This window comes from Phocoena phocoena, chromosome 5 (assembly GCF_963924675.1).
Source record: "Phocoena phocoena chromosome 5, mPhoPho1.1, whole genome shotgun sequence".
Taxonomy (NCBI): Eukaryota; Metazoa; Chordata; class Mammalia; order Artiodactyla; family Phocoenidae; genus Phocoena; species Phocoena phocoena.
Genome location: NC_089223.1, coordinates 4,965,565 through 4,982,377, shown reverse-complemented (window position 1 = coordinate 4,982,377; position 16,813 = coordinate 4,965,565). Strand labels below are relative to the sequence as shown.

The 16,813-nt window shown below is 37.8% G+C and overlaps 1 pseudogene; it reads right to left on the bottom strand.

Annotated features, from left to right (window-relative positions):
* LOC136123760 (ATP-dependent RNA helicase DDX39A-like) overlaps positions 1-15,951 on the bottom strand; it is a 157,266-nt pseudogene extending 141,315 nt beyond the window's left edge.
* Between the last annotated feature and the right edge of the window lie 862 nt (positions 15,952-16,813).

The following is a 16,813-nucleotide window of genomic DNA, read 5'->3' as shown; positions in this document are numbered from 1 at the left end:
TATTTGGTCTGGGTTCAGGTGCCTAATCCAAAAAAATCAGTAAGTAGCTTTATTCTTATGTTTCATGGTTTTAAGTCTTACATTTAAGTCTTTAATCTATTTTGAGTTAATTTTTGTGAGTGGCGTAAGGTATAGGTCTAGTTTCATTCTTTTCCTTGTGACTATCCAATTATCCCATCACGTTTTATTGAAGGGACTCTCTTTGCTCCACTGAGAAATCTTGTCTCTTCTGACAAATGCTAGTTGACTGCATATGCTTGGGTTTATTTCTGGGCTCTCAATTCTGTTCCATTGGTCTGTTTGTCTGTTTTATGCCAGTGCCATACTATTTTGATGAGTACGGCTTTATAGTATATCTTGAAATCAAGAAGTGTGATGACACCTCCTGCTTTGTTCTTCTTTCTCAGGATTTCTTTGGCCTATCAGAGTCTTTTGTGTTTTATGTAAATTTTAGGAGTGTTTTATCTTTACTTCTGTAGAAATTGCCAATGGAATCTTGATAGGGATTGCACTGAATCTGTAGATGACTTTGGTAGTACTGACATTTTAACAATATTAATTCTCCCAATACATGAACATGGCTTATCTTTTTTTTCTTTTGTATCTTTTTCAATGTCATAGTTTTCAGAGTAGAAATCTTTCACTACTTTAGTTAAATTTATTCATATGTATTTTATTTTGTTGATGCTATTGTAAATGGGATGGATTTCTTTATTTCTTCTTCAGAAAATTCATTGTTAGGGTATACCTTGATTTACTGCACTTTGCTTTATTACACATCACAGACATTGCTTTTTTTTTTTTTAAATAGAAGGTTTGTGTCAACCCTGCATCAAGCAAGTATATCAGCATCGTTTTTCCAATAGCATTTTCTCCCTTCATTTCTCTGTGTCACAATTTGGTAATTCTCACAATATTTCAAGCTGTTCATTATTATTATGTTTGTTACAGTGGTCTATAATCAGCGATCATGATGTTAGTATTCTAATTGTTTTGGGGCACTACCAACTTTACCCATACAAATGTTATGTGTATTCTGACTGCTCCACTGACTCTGGCTATTTCCCCATCTTCCTCCCTTTCCTCAGGCCTCCTTATTCCCTGAGACACAATATTCAAATTAGGTCAATTAATAATCTTGCAGTGGCCTCTGAGTGTTCAAGTGAAAGGAAGAGTTGCACATTTCTCTCTTTAAATCAAAAGCTAGAAATGAGCTCAATTTAAATCAAAAGTTTGGTGAGGAAAGCGTGTAGAAAGCCATAGGCTGAAAGCTAGGTCTCTTGTGCCAAACAATTAGATAATTTGTGAATGTAAAGGAAAAGTTCTAGAAGGAAATTAAAAGTGCTACTTCAGTAAACACACCAATGATAAGAAAATGAAAAAGCCTTATTGCTGATATGGAGAAAGTTTTAGTGGTCTGCATAGAAGAGCAAAACAGCTACCATATTCCCTTAAGACAAAACCTAATCCAGAGCAAGACCCAAACTCTCTTCTGTTCTATGAAGGCCGAGAGAGATGAAGAAGCTGCAGAAGAAGTTTGTAGCTAGTAGAGGTTGGTTCATGGGGTTTAAGGAAAAAAGCCATATCTATAATATCTCCATAATATCAAAGGGCAAGGTGAAGCAGTAAGTGCTGATGTAGAAGCTGTAGCAAGTTACCCAGAAGATCTAGCTAAGATAATTAATAAAGGTGGCTCACTAAACAACAGATTTACAATATAGACAAAACAGCCTTATATTGGAAGAAGATGCCATATAAGAATTTTATAGCTAGAGAGGAAAAGTCAATTGCTGTCTTCAATTGGTTAGCAGTTTTTACAACTAAACTCTTTTTAAAATAAGGTATATACATTTTAAAAACATCTTTACTGGGGTATAATTTCTTTACAATGGTGTGTTAGTTTCTGCTTTATGACAAAATGAATTAGCTATACTTATATCCCCATATCCCCTCTCTCTTGCATCTCCCTCCCACCCTCTTTATCTCACCCCTCTAGTCACAAAGCACTGAGCTGATCTCCCTGTGCTATGCAGTTGTTTCTCACCAGCTATCTATTTTACATTTGGTAGTATATATTAAGATCATGTCATTCTCTCACTTTGTCCCAGCTTACCTTTCCCCCTCCCCGTGTCCTCAAGTCCATTCTCTATGTCTGTGTCTTTATTCCTGTCCTGCCCCTAGGTTCTTCAAAACCATTCTTTTTTTTTTTTTTAAGATTCCATATGTATGTGTTAACATATGGTATTTTTTTTCTCTTTCAGATTTACTTCACTCTCTATGACAGACTGTAGGTCCATCCACCTCACTACAAATAACTCAGTTTCATTTCTTTTCATGGCTGAGTAATATTCCATTGTATATATGTGTCACATCTTCTTTATCCATTCATCTGTCGATGGACACTTAGGTTGCTTCCATGTCCTGGCTATTGTAAATAAAGCTGCAATGAACATTGTGGTACATGACTCTTTTTGAATTATGGTTTTCTCAGGGTATATGCCCAGTAGTGGGATTGCTGAGTCATATGGTAGTTCTATTTTTAATTTTTTAAGGAACCTCCACACTGTTCTCCATAGTGGCTGTATCAATTTACATTCCCACCAGCAGTGTAAGAGGGTTCCCTTTTCTCCACACCCTCTCCAGCATTTACTATTTGTAGATTTTCCACTCTTAATATATTACAATATAATGTAAACATAACTTTTATATGCACCGGAAAACCAAAAAAATGTGTGAAGATTTATTTGCAATATTCACTTTATTGCAGTGGTCTGGAACCAAACCCACAAATTCTCCGGGGTATGCTTGTATTTTGACTATGTCATCCCCTTCTCTCCTGGACTGAAAGTTTCTGTTGAGAAGTCCTCCTGTAGTGTTATGTGGGTTTCCTTGTATATTGCTCCTCTATTTCTTCTTGCTTCTTTTAAAATTCTTCCTTTATCTTTGACTCCTGACAATTTAATTATAATGTGTATCAGTGTAACTCTATTTGGGTTCAATCTATTTGGGATCCTTTGGGCTTCATGAATCTGCACATCCATTTCTCTCCCCAGGTTCAGGAAGTTTTCAGCGATTATTTCTTCAAATATACTTTCTGTCACTTTCTCTTTTTCTTCTCCTTCTGGAATTCCTGTAAGGTGAAGGTTTCTACTTCTTTCTTCTGCATGTTGAGTTTACTTTTGAAACTCTCTATTTAATTCTTCAGTGCAGTTATTGTATTTTTCAGCTCTAGGATTTTTGTTTATTTATTTATTTTTGATGTTGCTATTTCCTTGTTGAACTTCTCATTTTATTCATGTATGGTTTTCCTAATTTTCTTTAGTTGTCTGTGTTTTCTTGTGGTTCACTAAACTTCCTTAAGAGAATTATTCTGAGTTCTTTGACAGTTCATATATCTCATTTTCTTTACAGTTAATTATTGGGGCTTTATTAGTTTCTTTTGATGGTGTAATTTTTACCTGATTTTTTTCATTTTCCTTGATTTCTTACCTTGGTATATGCCAATTTGAGTAATCAAGTTCCTCTTCCAGACTTTACAGGTTTGCATTGTCAGAGACAGTTCTTCACCAGTCAGCTCAGTTTGGGTGTCTCGGTGTGTCTGCTGATAATGTCCTTGGGCAAGTGGGACCTGCTTTTATGATCTGTTTTGGGGTGAAGCAATTGTTCAAGCTCTGAGGACAGGGATGAAGAATAGTGCCACAGGCTGGGAATAGTTAAACAGGACTGCTGGCTTGGTTCCTTACCCAAGCAAGAGTCTAGGATAGGCTCCACCTTGCCTGGATTCTCTGGTCAGGCTCATTAGACGGTTAGGACTTATTGCTATATTCAGTAATAGATGGGGCTATAAGTTAGCTTCTCTGTCCTGGTAGTAGGGCAGGATGGGACCCAGAGCCTGCACAGCTTATTTTTTGGAGACCTGAATCTGGCCAGAATATTCACTGAATTACCTTGTTAGGTGAGGCCATTGGTTTTGCTCTACAGATAGAGGGAGCCAGAGGAAGCCATGGGCTGTGCTCTCTGCTCAGGTGCCATTCTATGTAAGGTTGCTAAATGGGCTACACAGCTTCCTGTGTGCTCTGGTCAGGTTCCCTGGTTGGGCAGTCTGAAGGCTATATTCAGTGATGAGGATGAACGGGGTTACAAATTAGATTTCTTGCCCAGGCTCAGTAGGATAGGCAATTCTAAAGCTAGTAAAACTCTTTGCTTATTGTGTAAACTCAAGCCAACTTGCTTCCCAAGTTCCTTGATTGAACAGGGCCACTAACTTTTGCTCTGCAAACTATCATTATTGCTCTAACTGCCCACGCTTCAGCTAAGTGCCACTGAGCTGCATAGCTTCCAAGAGTGCAGATGAAGCCAAAAGATACTCTCCACAGTAGGTAAAGCTATGACTCAGTTCCCCTCTGGGGACAGGAAGGGAAGGGATCACTCCAGGCTACTCTTAATTTCCAAACAGACTCTCCAGTTGGGAGGGGCTGCAAGCTACCTGCAGTCCTGGCTGTGACTTAATCTCCCCACCTGTGCTTAGTAAGAAAATGCTCCATATCCAGTATGGGAGCAAAGGCTCTGGGGGCAATCAGCTTTGCTGCCCACCTCTGGGCTTGAGTGTCACCAGGTCAAACTGCTTCCAGGAGTTGTCACCAGACAGACACCAGTAAGAGGCCAGTCAGAGTATGCCCCTTGACAAGCTAAATTACTGGATGCACCAACCAATGCAAGATAACAGGATAGAAGGTAGACTGAGGCAGAGATCAATATTTCAGTGAATGGGATCATGACTGTAACATTGGTAGCTAAAAGCAAAGAGCAAAGACACAGTAAAATATACCCTAATTATATTAGCTGCAATGGATCATGTTTTATGTTTTATTTTATTTTTTTTAATAATAATAACAAGGGTGAGGTAATAATGGTCTGGAATGATAGTATTATTCTACATTGTTTGATTGCTAGTATTATGTTTTCAGAACTGTGATAAAAACTGGTTGTAGATCATTTCAGTTGGATGATCACAGATGATCATGAACCAATGATTAAATAAGAATATTGGATTTAAATCCCAGTAGACTGAAGGAGAACCTATGTGCATAGTCACTACAGATATTGCTTGAATTGCATCAGTGGGAAAGCCTGACATGTGTTTGAGAGGCCTGGAAAAAAACCCATTATTTTGAGAATAAAGCCAGTCTTCAGTCAATGCATGGAAATAGAGGGAAAATTCCCTGACATCAGGGACCTGGCAGATGATGGAGAAAAATAGTTGTGGAGGGCAGATTTGGGAGAATAGAAGGGGTGATAGACTGGGCTCAAAAACATGAAAAGCCACTTGGGAATAATAGAAATCTAAAGAATGAGATACACAGATTGCCAACAAACACATGAAAGAATGCTCAACATCACTAATCATTAGAGAAATGCAAATCAAAACTCCAAAGCGATATCATCTCACATCAGACAGAATGGCCAACATCAAAAAATCTACAAACAATAAATGCTGGAGAGGGTGTGGAGAAAAGGGAACCCTCTTGCACTGTTGGTGGGAATGTAAATTTATACAGCCACTATGGGGAACAGTATGGAGGTTCCTCAAAAAACTAAAAATAAAACTACCATACAACCCACCAATCCCACTACTGGGCATATACCCTGAGAAAACCATAATTCAAAAAGAGTCATGTACCACAATGTTCATTGCAGCTCTTTTTACAATAACCAGGACATGGAAGCAACCTAAGTGTCCATCAACAGATGAATGGATAAAGAAGATGTGGCACATATATACAATGGAATATTACTCAGCCATAAAAGGAAATGAAATTGAGTTATTTGTAGTGAGGTGGATGAACCTACAGTCTGTCATACAGAGTGAAGTAAGTCAGAAGGAGAAAAACAAATACCGTATGCTAACACATATATATGGAATCTAAAAAAAAAAATGGTCATGAAGAACCTAGGGGCAAGACGGGAATAAAGACACAGACCTACTAGAGAATGGACTTGAGGATAGGGGAGGGGGAAGGGTAAGCTGGGACAAAGTGAGAGAGTGGCACGGACATATATGCACTACCAAACATAAAATAGATAGCTAGTGGGAAGTGGCCGCATAGCACAGGCAGATCAGCTCGGAGCTTTGTGACCACCTAGAGGGGTGGGATAGGGAGGGTGGGAGGGAGGGAGACACAAGAGGGAAGAGATATGGGGACATATGTATATGTATAACTGATTCACTTTGTTATAAAGCAGAAACTAACACACCATTGTAAAGCAATTATACTCCAATAAAGATGTTAAAAAATTAAAAAAATAAAAAAGAATGAGATACTAAATTTTGAATGTTGACTATTGAAAAGGAGGTAAGTGGTACATTGGTTTTAGTATCATCAATTTCTTCAATGAGAGTGGACATTGGATTTAATGGCCAGAGGAAGTTCCTCATTCAGGTTGATTCCTGATAAGGAAGAAACCCAAGACTGAACCTTTCATTCACTTTGCCTACAATGGGGGCAACTTCCATTGCTCTAATCTCTGTATCCAGATAGCCCAGGCTGATAGTGGCATCTGTTTCTGAGGGGTACTGAAAATAAATTCCTACAGTTCTTAGACTATAAATAGTGAACATAAAGGCCACTTCACCTGATTACAAACCATGTTGCCTGAATATGAGAACATTTCACCTGAGTATAAACCCAACTTAAAAATCCTAAAATCCAATTTATGTTATTATATATTCTATATCATTTTTTTGTTAAAGCTTTCTGTCAGTTGTTATATAAATATCTACTGAATGCCTATGATGTGTTCAGAGCTATGACTAGGGATGAAGGTATAATGGTGAACAAAAAATAAACAGTCATAGATTTTAAGATTGTAGGAAGATTTAAATTTAATATGGGGACAGGAGACAGACATTAATCAAATGAATACAAATGAATGTGTAGTTAGAAACTGAGATACATACATACTCAACAGAGGGACATAAATCAATAAGAGCATGTGAAAACAGCAACAAGGAGAAAAGGATTAACCTGGAGGAATAACAAAAGCATCCCTGAGATTGTTTCTAGTGAGATCTGAAAATGGAGAATTTTTAAGTACGTATAAGTATATATTGTTACATGACCAAGTATAACAGTAACAGTATACCAAACAAAGGGCAACAATTACACAAAGAGCCTGGGGTGGGAGGGAACATGAGATTTTACATATCTGAAGACGTCGTGTCTAGCTGGGGCATGGATAGGGTGTGTTTGGGATGAGAATAGGGAGATAGAAACAGGTAGGTGGCAGAGCCTGATAGACCACGTTGAGGATTTATTTTTGCCTCTTTCCCAAAAAGAAATTGGAAACGAATGCAAGGTTTTAGAAAGAATTGATGTGATTGTATTTGCATTTTGAAAAGATGACTGCAGTATAGATTGCAGGAGGAGAAAGCTGGATGATTGGAGACCAATTAGAAGGCTGTTATGTTATCCCCCGCCAAAGGCGACAGTAACTTGGACCCTTGAGTTGGCAAAAGTGATGGAGGTAATTGGACAATTTGAGTTATATCAATAAGAACTGTCATTCTGAATTCCATTAAAACTCTTCCAAATAGTTTCAATAGCACACTGGTATTTTAAAATATTAATGATTTGAACTTTTATATAAGTATATTTTTTCTCTCTTGTTTAGATAATATCTCTACCAAACACAATACTAAGGTTTAATTGTAGTTGTTTTTTCGTTGAATCAAATTAAAACTGTATTATTTTACTTATGATAATTTCAATTACATTTGTTTCACAAATGTTCCTTGATTAGATACTTCTCTTGTCCTTTCTTTTTACACTTACAACTTTTCCCACTATTCATTCATATGGTACCCTTCGGGATATGATTGACATAATAGCCTCTTAATATTAGAAACTAAATATTTCATTTAGATGAAACATATTCAACTTAGTTAATAAAATATTCCTATACCCCTGAAACTGTTCTTCTGAAAATAATGTTTTGCTGAGAAATTTTGACACTTTTTTTTTTGTCATCACTTTCTTTTTCATTTTACTGCAACATTTACCACTTCATAGCCCATGCAATTTTGCTCTTGTAGGATGGAGACAAAGTGTGCATTACTCTGTCTATATCAGAATGGCTGCTGCTCTATTTAGCTACTGCAGACAATTGGCTCATTTAGAAAACATTTTGCTACCCAGGCAGAAATGGGGAATGAGGAAACTAAAAGGCCTTTGGAGATATATTTTTTAACTCCTGAGACATTTCTAGGAAATCTTGTAAAATAAGATCCAGATAATTTTCTTACAGTAAAAGATAGTAACTAAAACAGTATTTTCATGCATGGAAGATAACCTGATATTCATGAAAGAGCAAACGCTGTATAGTCACAGGAATTGATTTCATGTCTTAACTCCACCATTTTTCAGTGTGTGAGATTCAGCAAACCACTTAACATCCTGCTTCCATTTCCTCATTGGTAAATGGGTACAATACCATGCTCCTTCCACACAGCGTTGTTGAGAAAAAGGAAGGTGTTGTAGGATTTCATGTCTAGTACGAAGATGACAGGCATTGGAAAATTTAGCAGATATGCTTATCTATCTAGTATTTGTTAACATTAGTAGGACCATGTCCTTGTAGAGTTGGAACAAAACTTAAAACCTGTGTTCCAGGTTTTCTACCACGTGTAGAGGGTAATAATGGATGTATTGTTAAGTACTCAGAGTTACAGCTCACAGGAAGATGAGCCCCATCTATCACATGGCTAGCATTTAGCCATCATTTAATGTATGCCAGGCCTGTGCTTAACCTATCACTTCATCGTATTTAGTTTTTGCCACCACACTGTAAGGTATTTTTATCCCCAATTTATAGTTAAAGAAACACAAGTTTTTGAAAGCTTCTTAAGGAACATGGTATAAGCCCACAAAACTACTAAGGGGTAGAATCTAGATTCAAAGCCAGGTCTTTTGAATTTTAAACTTGTCCTATTACCTACCATGCAGTATACTAAAACCAAAGTTATCTTATTCTCAGTCCATCACAAATTTATATGTACTTGATTCATACTGTAAGTAAACAATATTTCATTATGTAATTCATTCTACTTCATAGGCATGGTTAGTAGCTGCAGGCCAAGTCAGTGACTGATGACAGTAGCCATGGGTAGTTGGAGGGCTCTTAGAGTGTTTCCTTTTGCTATGCCCTGGTATTTAAGAACATGTGGCAAAGGTGATGGCTATATTTTCCTTCAAGTAGATCAAAGGGCCAAATGGGAAATAGCTTGAGTTCAATAGCATTTATATGTATCATTGTTTAGCCTAATATGCAAAGTCTTCCCCTTTATTCACAAGGATTCTCTCACAAGAATAAAATAATTTAATTTTCATTTTTTGTTAAACACTTAACAATCTACTTAGCTTTGTTCAAATCCTGTTGGATATGTTTTTATTAATTAATCTTTATATGTTTTATTCTTTCAGTATCAAATGTGTCTCTTTCACTCATTAAAATTTATCCCCTAAATATTCGTTTTTTTATTTAATAAATTATATTGTGAAACTGATTTGTACTGAATATATTAAATAATGATTTGTAAGCTCTTTGTAGAGGAAGTTATCTTTATACTCTAACATTTAATAGGAATGACTGCATGTTCTTTAAATTAAAAGGAATGATGATGAACAGTGACAGTTTTACTACTTCTTTTCCAATTTGGATTCCTTTTATTTCTTTTTCTTCTCTGATAGCCATGGCTAGGACTTCCAAAACTATGTTGAAGAAAAGTGGCAAGAGCGGGAATCCTTGTCTTGTTCCTGATCTCAGAGGAAATGCTTTCAGTTTTTCACCATTAAGTATGAAGTTAGCTATGGCTTTGTCATATATGACATCTATTATGTTGAGGTAGGTTCCCTCTATCTCACTTTCTGGAGAGTTTTTATCATAAATGGATGTTGAATGTTATCAAAATCTTTTTTCTGCATCCATAAAGATGATCATTTCGTTTTTATTCTTTAATTTGTTAATGTGGTGTATCACACTGATTTACAGATTTTGATTTACAGATTTTGAAAAACCTTTGCATCCCTGGGATAAATCCCCCTTGTTCATGGTGTACTCAGTAAGGGATACAGGAATAGCAGATCTCTATCTCCACCTCCTTCCTTCCCGCAATTGCTACTTATTCCTTTTCTCTTCCATCTTATGCTTTTTGAGTGCAGTAAATTGTGTAGTAGTTAGCAACAGAATATTAGAGAACAGCAGTGTGAAAGGTGGCTTGACGGTGGTAGAAAATGAATGCAGTGGTATTTGGTGATGCCATTACAGATGTGTTGCAATGCCAGCCTGGCTAAAGCAAGGGCAGTGGAAATGGACAGTTGAAAGGAAAACTGTGACACAGAATGCAGAAATAAAACTAACAATACCTGTGCAAGAATTGAAGTTTAAAAAATAGATTTAATAATAGGTAGGAGAATAGTAGATTAGATTGTTAAATTAATAATGTAGAGAAATTAGACAGAATATAATATTCTTTGTACCTATTTTTTTCTTTGAATCAGTATTCTTGAGAGCACACAAGTACAATGTCCTCTGTCGATTGTACTCTGTTGTCCTCTGTCTACTGTATGGGGAATACAGTGATGAATAAGGCAGAGAAATCCTTGCCTTTATGTACCTTATATTCTACATCAGGGGTGACCAAATATCTTCTGTAAAAGACCAGACAGCACATATTTAGGCTTTGCTGGATATAAAGTCTTTATCTTAGTAGCACTAGATCAGCCAAAGGCAATAATTAAATACATCAGCCTATATATTTTCCAATAAGCCTTTTATGTATGGACACTAACATAGGAATTGCATATAATTTTCTCGAAAGCACCATGAAATACTATTTTTTTCTTTTAATCCTTTTCTCAACCATGTGAAAATGAAAAAAACAGGTTTAGCTCATGCAAAAATAGGCAGTGAAATGGATTTGGCAGGCACCCCTTGTTTTACATTCCACACAAGAAGTCTGATTTAGTTTATGATGAGTTTGGATGCTGTGGGGCGCCCTTGTGCAGATATTTAGAAAATATTTGGAAAAGTAGAAGGTGGAAGGAGCAGGGTCAGGTGTCAACATGAATAGTTAGGAATCCAACACAGGAGGATTCAGACCAAGGAAGAGAGATAACGGAAGACTGAGAAGGAGGGCGGTTGAGACCCAGGACTTAAATTTGCATTAAAACTTAGAAAACCAACTGATTTGCATTCAAATAAAATTCAAAATAGATTCCAGGAAAGGGAAAATCAGACTAATATTTTACAGGGAAGAAAAAAAGATTTTTGAAAATAAGACATATAATTTGATATAAAGCAATTCACTCAGAGATCAATAAAGTTTAAAACAATTTGAATTCATATTATCTTTTGCCTACACCTTCTCATAGCACCACATAAACAGACATCAGGACATCAAAAGCAAGGAAAAAACAGCATCACCATGGGCTGCTAAACACTCTGATCTATATTTCAGACCTTAGAATAAAATTGAGAAAATCTAGCTTATCATAAAATATTCTTGAAAAAGAATCAATTAACTTTTTATTATGGTTTGAGAGTAAAATTTATATTCTAATCTTTCTTATTATTTCATCATAGATTCGTGGATGATTTTTAATGATTCCTTAGCTTATTAAAACAAACTTAATGGGGCTTCCCTGGTGGTGCAGTGGTTGAGAATCTGCCTGCTAATGCAGGGAACACGGGTTCGAGCCCTGGTCGGGGAGTATCCCGCGTGCCGCGGAGCGACTGGGCCCGTGAGCCACAACTACTGAGCCTGCGCATCTGGAGCCTGTGCTCCGCAACAGGACAGGCCACAATAGTGAGAGGCCCGCGCACCGTGATGAAGAGTGGCCCCCACTTGCCACAACTAGCGAAAGCCCTCACGCAGAAACGAAGACCCAACACAGCCAAAAAAAATAAATAAATAATTAATTAAAAAAAAAAAAAATTAAAAAAAAAAACAAAAAACAAACTTAATCATGTTTTTCATCACCATATAATATTTATACTCAATTTTCCCTCAGAGTAATAGTATCTTCTGCTGGTGTTTATGCATGTTTGTAGCCATCTTAGACACTTCTTCCTCCTTCTTTTCCCATATACAAATTGTTTACAAGTGTGTAAACTCTATTCATCAGGGACCATCAGACACAGGCAAAGAATGTAGTTTTTGTTAGATATTAAGCACACTGGACCTTTTGAATCATCAGTAGCTTCTGTCACCTTGAGTTTACCTGACGGCCCAGAAACAAAGTGATATAAAGATTTTACTTTCTACCAATCTTTTCTTGGCTGAGTGTTATCAGTGTCAGAAGGTAAAAGCAAAATATTCTATTTTAACCCCATCATTTCTAACTGCAGTTGCTTCATCTGACATGCTTTTGGGAAATGGAGGAAAGAATGAACGGAGAGGGAAGTATAATAGAAATTTGAGTAAAACAATGTAAAAAATTAAACCCCAAAAAACTTTTGTAGAACTCATTAGTAACTTTAAGCTACCTTTAGACAGACAGACAATAATAAATAGGAAAGAACCCACGCATTTAAAAAGTCAGAGACACCAAATTAAAAAATTCTACCTTTTACTTAATTTAAATTTAACATAATAGATTCTGTAGTCATCATGACAACTGAAGCTATGGGTGTGACCTGAAGCTTAAGAAGCTTTGAGCCTATCATGGATACACCTTCCTGTAAAGGGCACACCATCTATAATAACCTTGATGCTGTATTTCTAATCTTACCTGACTCTCACACTATTGAGACATTATATGTTCTGGAATATTTAGTAGTTCTCTTGAGACCTCAACTGACACCAACACCTTTGGTTGAGAATTATGACTTGGTATGCGATCTGTGGACTTGAGCCAATGGAGTCTGATTTACACCTAATTAGAAAGAGGTTCTCACTTCACTTGTCAAAGAAAACACAAATAAACAGGCAGAGAGAGAGACAGACAGACAGATAGACTGACACTACTTGGAGAAAATAAAATTCCAAAAATTCCAAAAGATATTTTAAAGATATTATTTAGTGGACAATAATTCTTCATGAAATAGTACATGTTTTCTTCTTTAGATTCAAATTCACCATCATGTTCATTTCACTTTGGTATAAATCTTTATCATACTGCATAAAAGTCTCTTATTTTAGAGCATAATAGAAACAAAGGCTTAGGTAATAATCCAAAGACACCAAAGTAAAGCATTTTCAATAAATTTTGATTATTTAATCAGCAATATAAATAAAGAATTTATTTCTAAAATAAAACACCTACACTTGTTTATAAGGAGATAATCTATAGGTATTTAATGAAGGATTTATTATTATATATCCTTATAAAGATAACTAATATTTGTTACTGAAATTTATCTATTACATCTTAAATTCCCTGAGAAATTAGGATTAGCAGCATCAAGCTTTATTGTACTGAGTGTCTATCATCAGTTGCTAAAATTTGGAAATGAAAAATAAATACAGAAAGATTTCTTTTGATCTATTACAATACTAATCATTTAGGATGGAGACAAAATTATAATACAAAATCCGCACCAGCCTTGAGAGAGAAATTTTTCATCCTTGCAGGAAGCACTATGTTTTTGCAGCTAAGCCAGATAGTGTCATAATAGCATTATTTTTATGTTAAATTTAAACCTACTTAATCTCCTAGGTCTAAAAGAACCCAAGAGTATTATGACTTTTTCAGAAAGGGTGTTGGCCTTTGTTTAGCTTAAACTGCTTGCTAATGTACCACATATAATTTACGTTGCATATTATGTATACAAAGAAGAAATATGAGTGATAGAAATTTTAGCAGAAATAAGAACATACCTTCTGTGATGGTTAATTTCATGTGTCAACTTGACTAGGTCACAGAGTGCCCATTTATTTGATTAAACATTATTCTGGATGTGTCTCTGAGGGTGTTTTGGGTTGAGATTAGCATGTGAATCAGTAGACAGTAAAGCAGATTGCCTTTCCCACCTTGTGTGGCCCTCATGCAATCCATTGGAGGCCTGAACAGAAGAAAAAGTGGAATGAGGGAGAACTCTCTCTCTGCATGACTGTCATAGAACAGGGATGTAGGTCTCTTGTGCTCTTGGACGTGGACTCAGATTGGAACATGGATTTTTCTGTTTCTCAGGCTTTGTAACTTGGACTGAAACTATACCATGGGCTCTCCTGGGGGTAAAATATCACACTGATACTTTACATTGATGACATTATGATCACTGGACCCAGTGAGCAAGAAGTAGTTCTACCTTAGACTCGTCATTCACATATTTGTGTGCCAGAGGGTGAGAAATGCTGACAAAAATTCCGGAGCCTCCTACCTACTTCCGGGGTTCTAAAGGTTCAGTGGTGTAGGACTTGTTGAGATATCTCTTGTACGACCAGTTGTTGCATCTGGCCCCTCCTATAATCGAAAACGAGGCCCAATGAGTGGTGGGACTATGGATTTTAGAAGTAACCTAGTCCTCATTTATGTGTGTTACTCTGGCCCATTTATGAAGTGACCCGAAAGGCAGCTGGTTTCCAGTGGAGCCAGGAACAAGAGAAGGCTCTACAATAGGTCCAGGTTGACGCGTAAGCTGCTTTATGCCTTGTGCCGTGTGATCCAGGAGATCCAATGATTCTTGAAGGCAGATGGTGGTGCTATTTGGAGCTTCCGGCAGGCACTTACAGGTGAATTGCACTGCAGTCCTTTAGGATTTTGGAGCAAAGAGCTGTCTTCCTTTGCAGACAACCACTCCCCTTTTGAGAAAAACCCCTTGGCCTTCTACTGGGCGTTAGTGGATACTGAACACTAAGCATGGACCAAGTTACCATGTGACCTGGGCTGCCCATCATGAACTGGGTATTATCTGGCCCATCAAGACATAAATGTGGGTGAGCACATCAGTGCTCCATCATCTAACGAAAGTAGTTTATTCACAACTAGGACTGAGCAGGCCCTGAAGGCACAAGTGAGTTACGTGAAGAAGTGTCCCAAATGCCCATGCTTCCCCCTCCTTCTACTCTGCCTTCTCTACCCGACCTGCACCTGTGGCCTCATGGGGAGCTCCCTGCGAGCAGTCAATGTAGGAAGAGAAGACTTGGGCCTGGTTTACAGATGCATCTGCATGGTATGCTGGGACCACCTGAAAGTGGACAGCTGAAGTGGTACTGCCCCTTTCTGGGGCATCCCTGAAGGATGGTGGGGAAGGGAAATCCTCCCAGTGGGAAGAACTTTGAGCAGTGCACCTGGTTATTCACATCACAGAAAAGGAGAAATAGCCAAACGTGTGTTATATACTGATTTATGTACTGTGGCCAGTGGTTTGGCTGAAAGGTCAGGGTCTTGGAAGAAATGTGATTGGGAAGTTGGTGACAGAAAATTTGGGGAAGAGGACTAGGTAGATAACTCTCTTTGAACGGGCAAAAAACATGAGAATATTTGTGTCCAAGGTGACTGCTCACCAAAGGGTGACTTCAGCTGGGGAGGATTTTAATAATCAAGAGTAGAAGATGGCCCATTTTTCGGATACCAGCCAGCCTCTTTCCCCAGCCACCCTTGTCATCACCCAAAGGGCCCATGAACAAAGTGGCCATGGAGGCAAGGATGGAGATGATGCATGGGCTCAGCCATATGGGCTTCCACTCACCCAGGCTGACCTGACTACAGGCACTGCTGAATGCCCAACCTGCCTGCTGCAGAGAATAAGCCCCCATATGGCACCATTCTCTGGGCTGATCAGCCAGGTACCTGTGACTGCTTGATTACACTGGACTGCTTCCAGCATGAGGGGGCGGCATTTCGTTTTTACTGGAATAGATACTTACTCTGAATATGGATTTGTGCTCCCCGCATGCAGTGCTAAGCCAAAACTATCATCTGTAGAATTATTGAATGTCTTATCAGCCATCATGATATACTACATAGCATTGCTTCGAATCGAGGAACTCATTTCATAGCAAAAGAATTGTGACAGTGGGCCCATGCTCAGGGAATTCGCTGGTCTTATCACGTTCCTGACCATCCTTTAGCAGCTAGTGTAATAGAATGGTGGAATGGCGTTTTGAAGACTCAGGTGCAGTGTCAGCTAGGTTGCAAGAGCTTGCATGGCTGGAGCAAGATTTTCCAGATGGCTGTATGTGACCTGAATCAGTGTCCAATATATTGTGTTGTTTCTCCCATGGCCAGGACTCATGGATCCAAGAATCAAGCCATGGGAATGGGAGTGGCACCACTCACAATTACTCCCAGTGACCCACTAGAAAAATATTTGCTTTTTGTTCCCATGACCTTGTGTTCTGCTTGCCTTGAGGTCTTAGTTTCAAAGGGAGAAATGCTTCCACAGTGATTCCATTGACCAAGGAGTTGATGGCCACCTACCTCTTTGGGCTTCTCTTGATTCTGAATCAATAGGCAGTGAAGGTAGTTACTTCCTGGTTGGAATGATTAATACTAATTGTCAGGCGGAATTGGATTGCTGCTCCACAATGGAAGTAAAGAAGAGGATATCTGGAATACAGGAGATCCCATGTCTTATTATTACCACGTCCTGTGATTAAAGTAAATAAAAAACTACATGCCCCAGTGCCTACTGGATAAAAATTTGAGTCACTTCACCAGGTAAAGCACCATGATCAGCTAAAGTGCTTGCTGAAGGCAAAGGGAATACATAACAGGTAGTGAATGAAGGTAGTTATAAATGCCAGTTACAGCCACATGACCAGTTAACAGAAAGGAAGAATATATTTGTCATGAGTATTCCTTTATTTTGT